At 41.3% G+C, this 18,276-nt stretch overlaps 2 long non-coding RNA genes across 2 annotated transcripts; both read left to right on the plus strand.

The window, feature by feature from the left end:
- Positions 1-523: 523 nt before the first annotated feature.
- Positions 524-5,960, plus strand: LOC131230246 (uncharacterized). Its single transcript, XR_009163948.1, has 3 exons — positions 524-940; positions 1,632-1,730; positions 5,893-5,960. It is a non-coding gene; the product is annotated as an uncharacterized LOC131230246 (long non-coding RNA).
- Positions 5,961-6,290: 330 nt separating this feature from the next.
- Positions 6,291-15,733, plus strand: LOC131237429 (uncharacterized). Its single transcript, XR_009167236.1, has 4 exons — positions 6,291-6,385; positions 13,673-13,765; positions 14,890-15,023; positions 15,118-15,733. It is a non-coding gene; the product is annotated as an uncharacterized LOC131237429 (long non-coding RNA).
- The last annotated feature ends 2,543 nt before the right edge of the window (positions 15,734-18,276 follow it).

Consider the following 18,276-nt stretch of genomic DNA (forward strand, 5'->3'; position numbering starts at 1 on the left):
GTTGCTTTCATCAGAGGAATGTTAGAGGGGCTTGCTGTAGAAAAACACTACCCTTAGAAGGTAGCATGGATGGTGGAAGACCTTCATTGTCTCCATCCTGTTTCATTATCTTTTAGCTTTATGTGAGACCTTTTTTTTATTGGTTTCAAGCTGTATGGGCGATACACAATGTAATTTCCATTGACAATGATGCAGAACAACAGAACTAGTAGCAACATTTGATAATAACAGGAAAAACAATCAACACCCATAAAATCCAAATGCTTCTGTTTAGGAAGAACATGTATAGATTATTAGAATTTCAAGGATTTCTTTCCTTTTCTTAAATAGATGTTAGTTACTTGATGCATTACTTACCTTCAGTGCATGTATGACACAAATAATAGTAATAGGTGCATGTTGAAGGACGCTGAGATCACTACAACAAAAGTCGGCTTAACCGACACTGTGTGTCACTCATCTGCCGACGCTAACTAAGATCGGGTGACGGTTAACGATCAGGTATAAATACCCTCCCAAAAGCCCTAACCCTCATGGTCTCCCCTCTCTCGACTCTCTCCCTCTCACCACCCCCGACGCTCTCTCTCTAACTCTCTCTCTGTCGTGACTCTCTCTCTCTCTCTCTCTCTCTCTCTCTCTCTCTCTCTCCCCCCTTTAGATGCAGTGATAGCCATCGCCATATCCACCTCTACTATCCCTTTCTCATTCGACTCTCTCTCTATTTCCCCTTTTCCCTCTCTCAATCGACCACCTCTCTTTGTGTCCCCTTTCTCAATCCACCTCTATTCCTCTAGGGTTTCTCTCTCTCTCTCTCTCTCTCTCTCTCTCTCTCTCTCTGTGTGTGTGTGTGTGTGTGTGTGTGTGTCTTTTACAGACCAGATCTGCAGGATCCACGGGTGTCAGATTTACACCTCATGTTATAACAGTTAAAGCTGGAGAGGTATGTGTTTTTTTTTTTTTTCAAAACTGCATGGTATTTTGGTATCCTTTTATGATTACTTTCAAAATGTGATTGTGTGCATAAAAATATGGGTTCTGTTCTATAATTTTACATTGGAATGTGTTATCTGGTTTGACAATCTCCAACAACTACTTTTAGGATTTGATGCATTGCTATAGTAAACTGCTATTTTGTTTTGTTTATATGCCTTATGCCTGATTATCGTACTCTGTGTTGATGTGGTGTATTTTAATTAGATTATTGTTGGTACCAAAATTGTTTAAACCTCCTGTTGTTCTTTTAGTTTAATTTATCCATGTTCTGGTTTAGATATTATGATCGTAAATGTGTTAAAATTGAAGAGACGTTGAGGCAAATATTCTAGCTTCAAAGGGTTCTTGGTAGTACTATTTTGATCGAATTCAATTTCTGATTTTAGTTGATTTACAATTCTTTCTGAATTTGGAATTTGGGCTGAAGTTGGGAAAAAGCAGCCCACTCAATGCAGGTTCTGTTTTCCATGCTGACCCAGACATCAACTGTGAGAATGTTTCGGAAGCCCCAAAAACCATGATTTGGTCATATAATCTGACACATCATCAATTATGATTATGAAAAGTCCTGCAATTTCAATGGCACAAGTTTCTTTGTGGGATTCTTATGATTTGACTTTTATCATTTATTTTTGTAGACTCGGTTCCAGCATGATGAGCAAGTTTACATATCGTTCTTAGAAATTCTAAGTATGCCCGGAAAGGAGCGCATCTCCATTAGTGATGTCTATGAAAAGGTATATGCATGGGACAATACACTTCCGTTTTCGAATTTTGTGTAATCAAATTCAATGCTCTAAAGAATATGTAAATGGCCTCAATTCTATATTTCATATAAAAAAAATTATATGCAGTAACTTTCCCCTTTATTACTTACTGTGTTTTTCTGATGGATCATTTTGTTTCTCGATTTTACTGGCAGATAATTCAGTGGATTTCCTAGATAATCAAGGATGGAGACTCGAGGGATCTGCGTTTTTTTGTAAGTAACAATCATAAACACGAGCATTGTCACGCCCCGAACTCGGAAACCGGGCTCACAAAATTCCCGATCGCCGAATCCGGCGCCGACAGCCTCCGTAGAACCCCATTTTCGGATCCCGGCACCCATTCACCAGGTTCCGATCCTGGAATACTACAAGGAGGATTTCAAGTCATCAGTCTAATTCATAATGAGCATAACAAAAGCATAACCCACAAACAATAACCACAAGAACACCACCACAAAATCCACTATGATCAAAAACTTTTGAGTACAATGCGGCAGAAAGGGGAAATACAATGCAACAAAAGAAACAAAACTCCAGAAGCTCGGCTGCACGCTCCTGCTCCTGCTAAGCTACGGCTACATCCTAGCGTCACCTGGACGCATCAATCGTGCATAAGCTTATAGAAAGCTTAGAGGGTGGTGTAAGTGTGTGCGTAATATAAACATACTCAAAATGCAAGGTCAGAGTAATGCGGAAATCATGGTAATGAGCACATGAATGCAATCAGTCGTGCCAAGGCTATGCGGTACAAGGTATGAATGCTATCGGCCATAATATGGCCATGCGATGCGAGATGCAACTCAAGCATGCCAATCCTCATCATGTATCAGTACAGTTCTCATTCTGGATAATCACCGGGGTCCAATACACTCCAAATGGCACTGTCGCTCTCCTAGCCGCACAGTCCAAGTAAGCGTAAAAAACCTCACTATCCGCCTGATCAATAGTCTGCCAATACCTATCCGGCACGTCGATAGCGGACCCATTCACGAGCTGGTCAAACTCAGCCTAGTATTGCCCCCTACCCTCGGGCGAGTAAGGCCACACTCCTTTCCAACCGACCACGACACAGTGGGAGACGCGACCTCCTGGTATTCGGCCCTCGTGCGCTCATATATCCACTCGGTCTCGACATTGGAGTCATCCTCTGGTACCATCGGGTTTAGGGATTTTCACCCAGGGACATCTATGGTGCCCGTATGCTAGAACCAAATATTTCCGGTCTCCAATCCTGCCATCCACGATGTATCTGTGGAGGCCATGGCCCTGATGTCGCTAGGGCATATAGTAACTATAATCACACAAATGCAAGTGCATGAGTCACATTATCAGTCATGCAACAATCTGTATGTACCATGCACTTATATGGGGCAACTCCGCCTATCAGGGAGCCCATAAACAGTCTGCCCAAAGGCATATGCTATGATCGGTCACTCCTCACGTCAGGCATACATATGATGCGAATGATCATGAACCATGGATCTATACTAAACATGCATATAGGGATGGGCTCTGCGTATCACAGAAATGGGCCTAGACGGCCTGCAGAGTATAAGTATGAACCTATCAGTGGCCTTAAGGAATGTGACAATGCGGACATTTAACCAACATTGTCCTTACAATGTGGACGTCAAACCAACATTGTTCCCAAGGCTTAGCCCGCCATAAAGCACCATTACACAAACCATAGGAAATCACACATTGCAATGGACTAATATACATCTCATTGGGCCTCGACCCATAGTGCTCAGATACATCAAATGGGCCATCTCATATGGGCCTTATATAAGTCAAGTGGGCCGCATTAGTGGGCCTTATGTACATTGCAATGGGCCATAACCCATGAGCCTTTGAAAACTTCACAATGGGTCTCGTAACATGGCCCTTATATATATCAGAGTGGGCCTCGACATCGGGCCACCAATACGTCGAATGGGCCTAACCTCATGGGCCTTATATATATATCAAGGTGGGCCTCCCCAACGGCCAGAAATACATCGATATGGCTCCATCACATGGACCTAGGGCCCACCATAATATTTATTTGAAATCCAACCTATTCATAAGGTCACTTGAACCTTGGGTAAGGCCCACTGAAATGTTCATTTGAAATCCAACTTATTCATAAGGTCACATGGGCCAGGGAGGAGGGGAACAACAATTTTCAGCTTGATCTGGAACTTCTGTGGACCCAGAAAGGGGTTTCAATGGTAGAGTTCAATTCACACTGTTTCTTGTGATGTGGGCCGCCCGAGCGCTGGATTGGCCTGATTTTTGAGGGGGGGGTCCATGTCAAATAGTGGCCCACCAAATGGGCGGTGTGGATACAAAATATACATCATGGTGGGGCCCACGGATGGAGCCGTGGGTCCCTGCCTCTTGGCCGCCCGCCCGTCATTGCAGCAGCAGCAGCGCTGCTGCTTTAAATATATTTTTTTTTTTTTTAAAAAAAGCCCGTTGTTGCAACGTCCAGCGTCCAGGGACGCTGGACGGTTTGTATATATTCCAAAAAAAATGTGGTGGGTCCCACATGAATGTGGCCCACCAATATATATATATATATACATATACATTTAATGTTTACCTTATATTGTATATATATATAAGTACATATTATATTATATATTATATACATATATTATATAAAATATAACATACATATATATATATATACATATAAAAAGATGCATTGGACCCATCCCAACAGTAGAGGGTGCGGATCATCACCTATAATAGAGTGGGCCACACCGTCTGATGTAGATGGACGGAGGAGATGTAACACCTATCGGTGGGATCCACACCATTACAAAGAAAGAATGAGAGAGAAATAAAGAGAGAGATACACGGTGAGATAGAGGAACCCCGCCACTATGGGCCCTCTTGATTAAATCACATACATCCAAATGGGTCCCACCAACAAGTGGGCCCTAAAATTTAAATTAATGGAAAAACACCCACCTTATCTTCCTTCTCCTAGCTCCCTTGGACTCCTTAGCTCCTTACCTTCACTTTTAATGGAGATTGATGAAGGATGAATGGTTGAGATTGGAGATGAGAGGGTGGGCCACACTTGAAGTTGAGAGGGAGTGTTGGATGAGTGAAATTTCTCATGGGATTTGGAAAAATTGCTAGAGAATGAGAGGGAGAGATAGAAATAATGGATGGAGGGATGGGTGGAGTGATGGTTGTAAGAAAGGAGTGATAAGAGGTATGGTTTAGTTTGAAATTGGTGGAGAAGAGGGATGGTTGAGGTTGAAAATGAGAAAAGAGGAATGGTGAGGTGGAAAGATGGTGGACTTTTGGAAAAAGAGGGAATGGGTGAAGTACTTTGAGGCATGGTTGCATTTATGGTTAATTAGAGGGACTAATTGTGTAGAGATTCCCTCGAAATCCGTAACGCGCGGTGTTTCTTCGGAATAAACGCTGATCGGCATCTTCTTGCCTGGGTATCGGTTCGGTGCGCAAGTCACGGCGTTGGAACCGCGGCGACGACGCGATCGCCAAGACATAAGTTTCGGATCGAGCCGACGTCGGTGCGCGGGACCTGGCTTAGGATCGTGCGCAAATACCGAATACGGTGCGAAGGTTGCCGGAATTTGACCGGAAGGACCGCGGAAGCTAACAGAATGGTACGGATTAGGACACGGGTCTTACAAGCATGCTTTTGAGATCAAAATTTATCCTACAAGTAAATTAAATTGTTTACACTGATGTTTTGAAATTAATTGTTCACTTCATGCTTGTTTAATTTATGTCATCATCCTTCAAATCACTTCTTGCACGGTTCGTTTTTGGGGAGTTTACATTATGATAGTTTTAGGAGTTGTACGACTGAAAGATATTTCAACTGTTGCTTTAGCAAATCTGATGCACTCTACCTGAAATTCTCTATGATGCTTCTATTTTTCCTTCCCCTACTATTTGCAAGATGTGCTAATTGATATGTTTTCGTTCATGTAGATAACAAAGACTCCGAAGCTTAGTCCAGAGGATGCTGATCCAATCAGGTGAAAGGGTGCCAAAGGCATCCTGTCTTCAAGCAAGGGATTGAAACAAAGGATTCAGAGTATAACTTTCGATACGTATGATCAAATGAGAGATCCAAGGCTCGGTCTAATTTTTCTTTTAGGATCATGCATATCTTTTGGTAGCATCTGATTCAAAGGAACCAATCAACACAACCAATTGAAGAGGTAAGGTGCTAAAAGATACAATCCAAAATGCCTTTAAAGAGTATTTGAAATTTAGAAGGGCAAATAGTTAACCTCTGGAGTGTTATTTATAAAACCAAAAAATATTGCGTTCATGTGTTAGGTTTGGAGAAAGCTATGAAGGGTTGCCAATGGGCATTGTGATTATGGATACCCAAAGTACCTGACCCATATTTAGACCTAAGGGAATCGGATTGGGGTCTAGTTGCATTTGGATACGAATCTAAACCCAAAATGATTTTTTTAAAAACAAAAATTGAGAAGAGGACGTGAATATTATTAATTATTATTTTTAATAAATTGCCTTTAAACCCAATCTCTCCTCTGATAGATTTTTGTTGGAGGGGAAAAACCATCTTCTAATTAGCCTCGTCAGGCGGAATGTGGCTATGATGAGAAATTGTACTGTAAGTTAAATACACCCATAAAGGTTTTCCTTCAATAACAAAGTGTTCCATTGGCTTTTAGGTGTTGCACTAAGGCGTTGTCTATATTTGAGCAGTGATAACTGCAAAGCTTCCATCGCAGATTTCCATAGAAGCTGCTCAAATTGTTCTTTTGACCTTTGCCTAAGTTGTTGTCATGAGATACATGGAGGAAGCCTACCTGGAGGCATTGGAGCAGTTACATTCAACTACATAAATAAAGAGAAAGCTTATGTTCATGGTGGCAAGCCTGTTTTGGGAACAGGGCTCTCTCTATTAAGAAATGGTAATTCGCTGTTACCTTCTTCAGTTGCATTGTCTGAATGGAAAGCTAATGATGGCAATGGTAGTGTTCCTTGTCCTCCCGAGGAGCTCGGAGGTTGTTGTAAGACCCGTATCCTAGCTCGTACCATTCCGTAGACTTTCGACGACCTGCGATCTATTATCGGCATTTGTTTGCGATCCTGAGACGTGTCCCATGTATCAGAGTCGACTCGACCCGAGAGTTGTACCAGTGCGACCGTGACGTCACCGCGGTTCTGATGCTGCGTCTCATACGCCGATGCGATACCTGAGCCAGGAGATGTGGGCCCGCGTTCAGTACGAGGAAAAACGCCGCACAAGAGAATCTTTACCAAATGTCAAATCAATCCCATCAATCAATCAAAGTATGACCCATCACTCCATCCCATCTCCAAGTACATAAGCCATTCCCCAAGTCAACTCTCTCTTACATAACCCATACCACCCGTCACCCATCACCCATCACTCCCTTACATCACTCCTCTCTCTCTCACTTCACTCCATTCCAAGCAACCCATGAGAGCCAACATCCAAGCTCTCCATGAGAGGAGCCAAGTGTGGCCCACCTTCCTACCACGTAATTCAACCCTTGGATCATCATCCCAACCGTCGAAGTTGTCCCCTTAGAGCTCTAGATTGCATAGGCAGAAGAAGGAAGAGGAGATCAAAGGTGGGTGTTCTTTTAAGATTTGATTTATGTGATTTTGATAGTTTGAGGGCCTACTTGTGGTGGGACCCATCTTGATGTATGCATTGTTCAAAGAGGGACCCATAGTGGCGAGGTCCCTCCACTACTCACATATCTCTCTGTCCCTCCACTACTCACATATCTCTCTCTCTCTCTCTCTCTCTCTCTCTCTCTCTCTCTCTCTCTCTCTTTTGTGGCCCACCTTGATTCTTGATCCACGCCGTACATGCCGTGGGACTCGCTTACGTGTAGATTTCATCCACACCTTCCGTCCATCTCATGAGACCCACATGAGGTATGTTTTATCCCAACCATCCATCTGTGGGCGCTGACCATGATGTATGTGTTATATAGACACCACCATTCATTAGTGAGCCAGCCACGTGTACGTGACCCCACCTGGGTGAATGTATGGCATCCACCCGTCCGGCCTTGGAACGTCCAGCAGCCCCTGCTGCCGGACTGTATAAAGGGAAAAACGAATATCAACTTAAATTTTAAAGCCGGTTGGTCACGCTCACATGGACCCTACCTTAATGTATGTATCTGATCCACACCATCCACCCTTTTTCCCATCTCATTTTAGGCGTTGAGCCAAAAACTGAAGCCAATCTGAACCTCTGACGGGCCATAATGTGGGAAACAGTAATTTTTGGTGATTTAAACTGTTAAGGTCCAATGTGATGTTCTATACGCCGAAATTTTTTGCATATTGGACTCGTTAGATCAAGCCGGGGAGACCAATAGCCAGCATGGATCCCCTTGATGTGGGCCCCACCTACAAAAATCCTCACAAAAATAATAAAAATAAAATAAATAAAAACACATGTAGATGGGACGCTGTTGCTGTCAGCGTCCAGAGGACGCTGTCCCGGCTGCTTGTTTAAGGATGGGACGGTGGGCCCCACCACACAGCCCCAACCACAGTGTATGTTGTACATCTACCCCGTGCATTTGATGGGCTCCCTTTAACCAGAGGGTTACCCCAAAAAATAGCCATTCACGGCACTTAGGTGGCCCACACCATCTTAAATCATGTGAAGATATGCTTAACATATAAAAGCACGTGCTAGATGGCCCACGTGATGTACATATTTTCTATCCAGACCGTCCAGCGTCCCTGCTGCTGGACGGTGGCTGGATGATATATATTAATATCATAATACATGATGTGAGGTGGGCCACACGTGTGGACCCACCATGTGAGTGTGTATGAAATCTCCACCGTCCAGAACATTCAGGGTCTGGACGGTGGCTATTTGTACTTTATATATATTATATTGCATTATATATATATATAAGGTGGGCCATGTGCATGGGACCCACCGTGATGTATGTTTGTATCCACGCCATCCATTCATCCAGCGAGCTCGTCTTTGGCTTGAGACGAAAATGAAGCAGATTTAATCCCCTGGTGGGCCACGTACGTGGACCCCACCCCTGATGTTTGTATTACATCCAAACCGTCCATCTATTTTGGGCCACCTCGTCTCACGGCTTGAGACTAAAAAAAATAAAAATAAATAATTAAGGTAGATCTAATATCAAGTGGACCACCCTAGAGAAAACAGTGGTGTTGAACGTCACCCTTGAAACCCCTCTAGGTTACAAAAGTTTTGATTCAATATAATGTTTGTTTCCCTTCCCTATTCATGTCCTTGTGACCTTATGAACAGTATGAATGGAAAATAAATACTATGGTGGACTCACCAGAAATTTAACTATGAAAATCATTACCACCACTGTCATTTGTAGTATGGTCCAGATGATCTTTTGATATGTTTCATTGTTTGGATAATGCTCTAAAATGATCTATAAAAATAGATGTATGGTGTAATTTTCTCGCCTAGAATGGTGGGCCTGATTTGACGATAATGAGGCTCACCTCGATGTATTCTATGGCCCATCATGTTGTATATTTGAGACCCATGTGATAGGGCCCACCTGCCTTGTATTTAAGGCCCATATGATGGGACCCAATGTGATGTTTATATGGCCCATGGGTCGTGGCTGGTGTGATGTATCTGAGGCCCATGTGCAGGGCCCACCTGTTGTGTATATGAGGCCCTAAGATGTGGCCTAATGTGATGCACATGTAGCCCTTGTATGAGGCCCATTGCGATGTATATTAGGCCTTGTGTAAGGCCACGGGCCCACTGTATGTTCGGCCCTATGTGGGCCACTCCTTGGGAGCAATGTTGGTTGGATGTCCACATTGATGGGCAATGATGGTTTAATGTCCACATTGTGACCTTCCCTTAAGCCTTGATCGATCGATCCAGATAATCGTAACTGATTGGCGACTCTGATTGACATGACCGATTTGCCGATTCTGACTATCGATCGATCCCGATTGTCGTGATCGATTGCCGACTTTGATTGACATGACTGATTTACCGATTCTGATTATCGATCGATTTCGATTGTCGTGACCGATTGCTGACTCTGATTGACATGACCGATTTGTCGATTCTGATTATCGATCGATTTCGATTATCGTGACCGGTTTGCCGATTCTGACTATCGATCAATCTCGATTGTCGTGACCGATTGCCGACTTTGATTAACATGACCGATCTGCCGATTCTGATTATCGATCGATTTCGATTGTCGTGATCGATTGCCGACTGACGTGATTGATTGCCGATTTTGACTATCGATCGATCTGACCGATTGCTAACTCTGATCGACATGACCGATTTGCTGATTCTGATTATCGATCGATTTCGATTGTCGTGACCGATTTGCTGATTCCGATTATCAATCGATTTCGATTGTCGTGACCAATTTGCCAATTCTGGTTATCGATCGATCCTAATTGTCGTGACAGATTGCCGACTTTGACTGACATGACCGATTTGCCAATTCTGATTATAGATCAATTTCGATTGTCGTGGCCGATTATCGAGTGATGTGATCGATTTGCCGATTCTGACCATCGATCGATCCGGATTGTCGTGACCGATTGCCGACTCTGATGATATAAATGATTTGCAGATTCTGATTATCGATCGATTTCGATTGTTGTGACCGATTGCTGATTGACGTGACCGATTTGCCGATCCCGATTATCGATCAATTCTGATTGTCGAGGCTAAGTATCGAGGGCGATTCCGATTTGTCAAGGCCAATTGTATAGGCCGATTTCGATTGTCGAGGCCAAGTATCGAGGCTGATTCCGAGTGTCAATTCAGATTGTTAAGGCCGATTTCGAATGCTGAGGCCGATTGTTGAGACCTATATGATATATATGCGACCCATAGTTGAGGCCTATTATGATGTGTATTCAGCCAGTGTTTAAGGCCTAATATGAATAGGAGGTCTATGTAATAAGGCCCATTGTGATGTATTTAAGGCCCATGGGAAAGGCGTATCGTGCTGTATTCGTGACCCATGGGTAAGGCCCATTGTGATGTGTATTAGGCCCATGATGCATGGCCTATTTGATGTATTCGAGACTCATGTGCAGGGCTCATATGTCATGTATTTGAGGCCCATGAGCAGGGCCCACTTATTGTGTATATTAGGCCTTGAGTAATGCTCATTGTGTTGTATATTAGGCCTTTGTGTGAGGCTGTGGGCCCATATGTCATGTATTTAAGACCCATGAGCAGGGCCCACTTATTATATATTTGGCTCTATGTGGGCCATTCTTTGGAGGCGATGTTAGTTAAATGTCCACATTGTCGAGGCCGATTGTTGATATCGATTGATTATACCGATTATGAGTATGTGATAGCATAGCATCATCTGCATGTTTGTTATGAGATGTGGTTGACCATTGCATATGACATTGGACAGGTTGTTATGAGACTCCCAAATAGGCAGAGGTTATCTCACATGAGTGCATGGTATGCGCAGGATTGATGCATGACTGGATTGTCTGACTCATGCTTATTGCATTGTGATTATTGTACGCCCTAGCGACATCAGGGCCGTAGCCTCCACAGGCATATCGTGGATGGCCAGATGGGACACAGAAATCTGTTACTAGCATCAGGCTGCCATAGATGGCCCTGGGTAAAAATTCCTAAACCCTCTTGGTACTAGAGGACGCCCCAATATCGACACTGAGTGGATACATGAGTGCCCGAGTGCCAAATACCAGGAGGCTGCGTCTCCCACTGTGTTGTGGTCAGTTGGGAGGGGGTGTGGCCTTACCCACTCGAGCGTAGGAGACATTGCTAGGCTGAGTTTGACCAGCTCGTGAATGGGTCTGCTATCGACGTGCCGGATAGGTATTGACAGACTTTTGGCTAGGAGGATATTTAGGTTTCTTACGCTCACTTGGACTATGCGGTTGGGAGAGTGACAGTGCCATTTGGAGTGTACTAAACCCCGGTGATAATCTCAGAGAGCAACTGTACTGATATGTGGACTTATTGAGTAGGAGTTGCATACTCATTCAATCATTTATCCACTATCCACTCGGGCTGGTGGTGTGCAACTATTTATTACGTGTACCTTCACAATGGCCAGGATTTCAGTTGGGGCGCGCGACTAACCTGAGATTATGAGTCTACTACATTGAGTCCGGCTATCCAAATTTAAGTATGAGATTAGTTTGGATAAAAGTCCCTTGTGATGGACCCCGTGGCCTTTGATACTACATACTATCATCCCGACTTCATACTTTAGCTTGGTCATTTCATCTGCATCGCATATTGCATTACATCTGCAGGCATATGACATTTTGGGTTGCTAAGTTTCTGCACTTATATGGCTTAGACGAACTTAGCAGGATTTACACATTCTCAGCATCTGATATTTGTCTCTCTATAACTCCTCGTTTGCCTAGCTGATCTGTATTGCGTACTCTGATATTGAATGACTCATGGATTTGTCAATATTTCTGCTTACTCTGTTATGGTATAATTTATGATCTTGTCAGTATTTCTGTTTACTCTGATAATTCATGATCTTGTTAGTATTTCTACTTATTCCGATATTGTATGATTTATGGATTACCAGTATTTTTGGAATTGTATGATTATGGCATTGTAGTTAATACTTGGCACTTACCTTGTACACCCACTTACACCACCTTCTAAGCTTTCTATAAGCTTATGCACGATAGATGCGTGCAGGTGATGATAGGTTGCAGCAGCGTAGAGCTTGTAGCATGTAGCTGACTTATGGAGCTTTATTTTTTTTGATATATGTGTTTCCCTTTTAGCACTGTATTCAACTGTTTATATTAGTAGATATGTGATGATGATGTTGCCTTTGTGACTTGGGTAAACTTGTGGTTATGCTTATTATGAGTTAAATGTACATTGGAAAATCCTCATTGTAGGATCCCAGGATCGGAATCTGGCGTATAGACGCTGTGAGTTGAGAATGGGGTACTACGAAAGCTGTCGGCACTGGATTTGGTGATCGGAAATTTTGTGAGCCCGGTTTTCGAGTTTGGGGCGTGATAGTTGTGGCGCTTGCAATCTCGATTTGAGATGCATTTTCCCATTGGATTGGATACAACAACTGGAAATAAGTGCAGAAGAAATAGCTTGCAGTTATGACTTTCCTGAAATGTTAGATGCTTCTTCCTACTGTCCCTTTTGTGTCGACATGCATGATCAAGCAATAGGATTTGATGGGAAGTTGCGAGAAGCCGCTGCTAGAGAGGAGTAACTATTTATATTATCCTAGTGCAAAGGATCTTCAGGGTGAAGATCTTGAACATTTTTAGAAGCATTGGATTAAGGGCCAGCCTGTTGTAGTACGCAATGTGCTTCATGATAAATCTGATTTAAGCTGGGATCCTTTGGTATTTTTCCATTCTTTGCTTGAAAGGAACAGTACCAATCATGGGAATGATATGAAGTCAGTTAAAGCTACTGATTGCTTGGATTGGTGCGAGGTACGTTTTCTTGATATTTCTTGCGTTAATTCTCCAAAAAAAAAAAAGTTTTATCATAAGTAATGTTAAATTGAGTTGAATGCAATCCTAGAACTCCATCATCAAGATTAATTTCATTTCATGAAGCTGTAGCAGTTCATGTGGCAGTCTTAGAGCTTTTGTTTACTATTGCTGCTATTGAGGATTAATATTACTGATGACCGTTTATTTTAAAATGATTTAAATTGCTTTACCTGAAGAATGTTCTTGAGTGTGCTTTATTTAGGAGTCCCAGGCTCCCAGCACTCGATGACCAGAATCACTTCTTCTTCTTATCTTTTTCATACATTTTTTAGATGTATAACATTATGCTAGTTAAATTCTAACTGGATGCGTTCTGTAGTAGGATTTGTTTATTGATCCTATTGTTATTATGGCAGGAGGCATTAGAAATTTTGGGCTTTTATTCAGTTGAAGAAGATATGGAGTATTCCAGCTTCTCGAGTGGGACTAAACGTGCTGTAAAAACATGGCAAGTGAGTGTTAATCTTGGTATATCCCATTTTAAAGCTATCTTGGAAGGACTAAACAAAACTACTTCTAGGAAAGGGCCAATGTTATGTGACTTTAAATAAAATGACTAAAATAAGATAAGCTACTCCATCATTCTTGCTGACTATATCTTTCCAATGGGACTGAAGTTATAAATAGTCTTTTTTTCTTGACAGGCCTCAGTGGGCACCCGTGAAGATGGGTTTATGACTGTAGAACTCCTAGAAAATGCCTTCTTCTTTTCATTGGAACTGTTCGGATTGTAATCTTACAAAGGGAAGCATTTTTCCCTCCAAAATTGTCATTTAAAACTTCACATTAGAGGCAAACTTTTTGCCCCCCATTTTATTTTATTTTTTTTAAAAAAAAAAAGAAGAAGAAGAAGAAAAAAGAAGGTTGGGACTCCCTTGTAAAGGTAAAGGAAATGAAAATACTTTACTGCAGCCTTTGTTGTTTCCCAAACAGATGCAAATGTCTTGTTGATGCAAAATGGTTGCATTCCCTAGTTTTCATTCTATCCAAACAGGCCCTTAACTTTTTGAAACAGACGCTTTCGTGCTCTCACACCAGAATCTCTTGCTGTTTGGCTTCACGTTTTGTAAAACTAGAAGTAATACTAGTCTACCAATACAAACTAGAGAAATAAGAATCATTTAATGTCTCTCTCCATAAAATGTTTTGGATTTTGTAAAAAATAAAAATAAATAAATAGAAGGGAGAATTGGTCCAGTGCTCTCAGAGCATTATAATTATAACACTCCTAGTTTTTGAATGTCATGATTTTTGTCTAATCCATTGATCAAGTTGTTGACTGGACCTTTTTTGTGTAAATGATCTTGACCGTCCATACTAAAGGACATTGATCAAATGGTCAATATTTTTCAGAATGGTATGATTTTTGCATGTTAGCCCATGAAAAATGGGTTGGACCTGGTGAACAGTATAGTAGATCAATGGATATGACTGTCTGATTCAAGTAGGACCACTATAACTTATAGTGCTCTAATAGCACTGGAGAATTTCTCAAGAAAAGGAGTGACAAAATCATACCTCATTCTAGCATTATCTTTCATCACATACTTATTACATTTCTCTATAAATTGAGTAGGCAGTCTGGTAGTTGCTGGGAGTCTTGGTACTCGAACATAAAAGGTTGTGCTTTCATAGCAGACATCACTCAGAAAACTGCTCTATTTGATTACAGAGTGTGACGGTACTGGTGAACCCAACGTGGAACCATAGGTTAGATTGGGTTTTACTGCTTCAAATTATGCTTGTATTAATAACTTGTTGTGCTCTTTCTCATTTGTTTTTATTCCTGAACTTCATCTTGCAGTTTTTGGAATGGGTTGATGAAGTAGCAAACTGTCCTTACTCTGAAGGCATGGGCTATACCATCTGCAATGTATGTGAAGGTAAAGCAACAATCCAGACATAACTGTAAACCATACAAAACTGTAGATCTACATCTCTCTCATTATACATGATTTATGCATATGAGATGCTGATATTACATCATTTTTCCTCTGTGGTTCCTCCAAAAGTGCTTTGTCTTCGGCACTTGCCAATGTAGTTCTTTGGGTTGGGCTGCAGCCCTTGTAATTTTTCTGCTTCCTCTTTCTTTCTTCAATGCATATGATGTAGGGGAACTGATAATAAATGTGAGTCACATTGTAGCTGAGATTCGATGTTTCCATGTCTTTTGACTTGCATGGTACAAGTTTCAGCTGATTTTGGGCGTTCATAGAAGAAGTATGGGCCGATATACGTCTTGGATGAACATTTGAGTGTGATTCAACCAGTTTCTTAACAGACTGCGAATGGGACACTACGTATTCTATTGCAATCAATTGAAGCTATAGGTAGAATTTGTATGTCAAAATCCATGGAAATAGGCGAATTGTTAGGGCGAAATTCAAGTGTAACTTGCCACCCAAATCAACAGTACTTGTGTAATTTCTGCTGGCATATTTAATTCAATTTTTCACTTTTTCATTGTTTTGTCTGGAGATTCAGTTTGTGAACCTTGTTTCTTTGTCTATGCAGAGAAATAAAGTGTGGGTTTCATTTACCCCAACAATATATGAGGTAATGCTTCGATCTTTTGGAATGGTTTTCTTTGATTTTTTCTTTTTTTCTTTTTAATATTAGAGTGTAATTAAATTGAGAGTTGTTGTAGATGCTAATAGATTCTCAACTTTCTAAATCTGTTCCTTTACTACTATTATTGTGATCATTATGTAGAAGATTCTTGCTTAGATTCTCAACACATCTTAGATACCATCCAGTTTCATCCATGTCACCTAAAGCAGATCAATGAAAGAATTCTAAATCAATCCAATGGGCTGAGGAATAAATGATACGTGATCTCTTCTACAACACAACTTGATCATTTGTTGCCTTGATAGTTTTTAACTTTTTAAGGATAGGATCAAATGATTGATTATTTTCCATGCAACAATTTGTTGAATGCTACTTTTTGACTTTTTTTTTCCTTGTGTGCAAGATTTTAATCAATTGTGCCTGAATTTAGGTCTACAAGCACTTCAGCCTTTTGACGCTACTCATGTTACGAGTAGACCATATAGAGGATTTTTTAAATTTATTTATTTGAGACCATTTTTAATTTATTGTAATAAATATTATATTTTTTTATTGTGAAGTAATATAAATATTGTTTAATATTCAATTTTAATTGTATTGCATCATTTTTTTTAATTTCAAATATTAAAAAAATGCAGGTTTCAATTGAATTATATATAATAATAAAAATATTATTGGCTTGTTGGGGCCTTTCAAATCTACACAAAAACTTTTACTGGCAATTGTGTGGACTTTTATTCGGTGCTTTTCTTTGAAAAAAAATGTTCAGAAACAGTGCTTTTATCAGCACTTGTATAGACTTTTGTTGGCACTTTTGCCACTTCTGCCAGCGCTTTTGTCAAAAATACTAGCATACAGTTGCCGGCGCTTTTAGAAGTGCCGATAAAAGTGTAGTAGCGCCCGTGAAACTTTTGCCAACACCCCCATTTACTGCCTCTTGCGCCGGAAAAGATATTGCGGCGCTTTTTGGGGATTTTAGTGGCGCTCAAAAGCGCCGCTAAAGGTACTTCTTCTTGTAGTAGGTTGTTAACAATGCTCTGTGTGCCCTGCATGATATATATGTGTTTTATCCAAGTTGTCCATCTATTTTTTCAGATCATTGTAGAGCATGAAACCCAAAATGAGGGATATCCAAATCTTGAATGGACCACACCACAAGAAAGCAGTGCAGATTAAATGCCCATGATTAAAGTATTTTTAGCGCTCGATGTAATGTTTATTTGTCATCCAACCTTTTGATTAGGTCACGCACACTTGGATGAAGAGAAAACACAAATATCAGTTTAATTCAAAACTTTTATGGCCTTGGGAATTTGCTAATGGTGAATGTTCAATCACCACTCTTTCCTATGGTGTGGTCCATATGAGATTTGTATCTACTTCATTTTTGAGCACATAACATAAAATAGTTTGGAAAAATGGATATGACACACACACACACACATCATGTTGGCGCCCACATAGCACTCACAGTAGCCACCTCCCAGTCATTAGGCAATTCGCATGCATACCTTGCTTACCCTGCTTTTATGACAGAGCGGATGATCGTGGGTGCCCACCTCCCCGTCATTAGGCAATCCGCATCCATACCTTGCTTACCCTGCCTTTATGACAGAGCAGGTGATCGTTGGTACTGGGAAAGAATTTACGAAAATTCCAATTGCTACGTTCACATAAGAGGGAGCATAAAGAGGTAATTCATATCAATTGCGACAACATAGACATATATGTGTGATATGTAAGATAACCATTTTGTGGGGCCCATAGTAAAACATCTGTGAATGCTTTTGTTGTGAGCGATTATATATATATATATATATATAGGGAAAAGGTTCTATACGATCGAGCTCATGGGAACTCCCCATGAGGTCGATCTGTGTGGGCCCCACCGTGATGTATGTTGAACATCAACACCGTGCATTTGATGGGTCCCCTTTAAATTATGGGTTATCCCAAAAATCAGTCGTATACGGAACTCCGGTGGGCCATACTATCTAAAATCATGTGAAGACATGCCTAAAACATATAAAAACACTTGGTGGGGCCAACCTGAAATTTGGATGTGTCTGAAACTTAGTCTGACCCCTCATCCAAGTAGGACACACATAATGGATGGGCTGGATTTGTGAACCACATCTCGATGGGCCCAACAAATGATTATGAATGTTTTAATGGAGGGTAACCCCTCTCAACTTTTGTATGTGGTGCGGCCCACACAAATCACGGATTGACTTGATTTTTAAGCCCTGGGCCCACCATGGAATGGTGCATCTGACTGATGGGGTAGATGTTTGACAAGTGGTGGGGCCCACATAGGTCGACCTCATGGGGAGTTCCCATGAGCTCCACTGTATAGAACCTTTTCCTATATATATATATATATATATATATA

The sequence above is a fragment of the Magnolia sinica genome, chromosome 2 (genome assembly GCF_029962835.1).
Source record: "Magnolia sinica isolate HGM2019 chromosome 2, MsV1, whole genome shotgun sequence".
NCBI classification, from domain to species: Eukaryota; Viridiplantae; Streptophyta; class Magnoliopsida; order Magnoliales; family Magnoliaceae; genus Magnolia; species Magnolia sinica.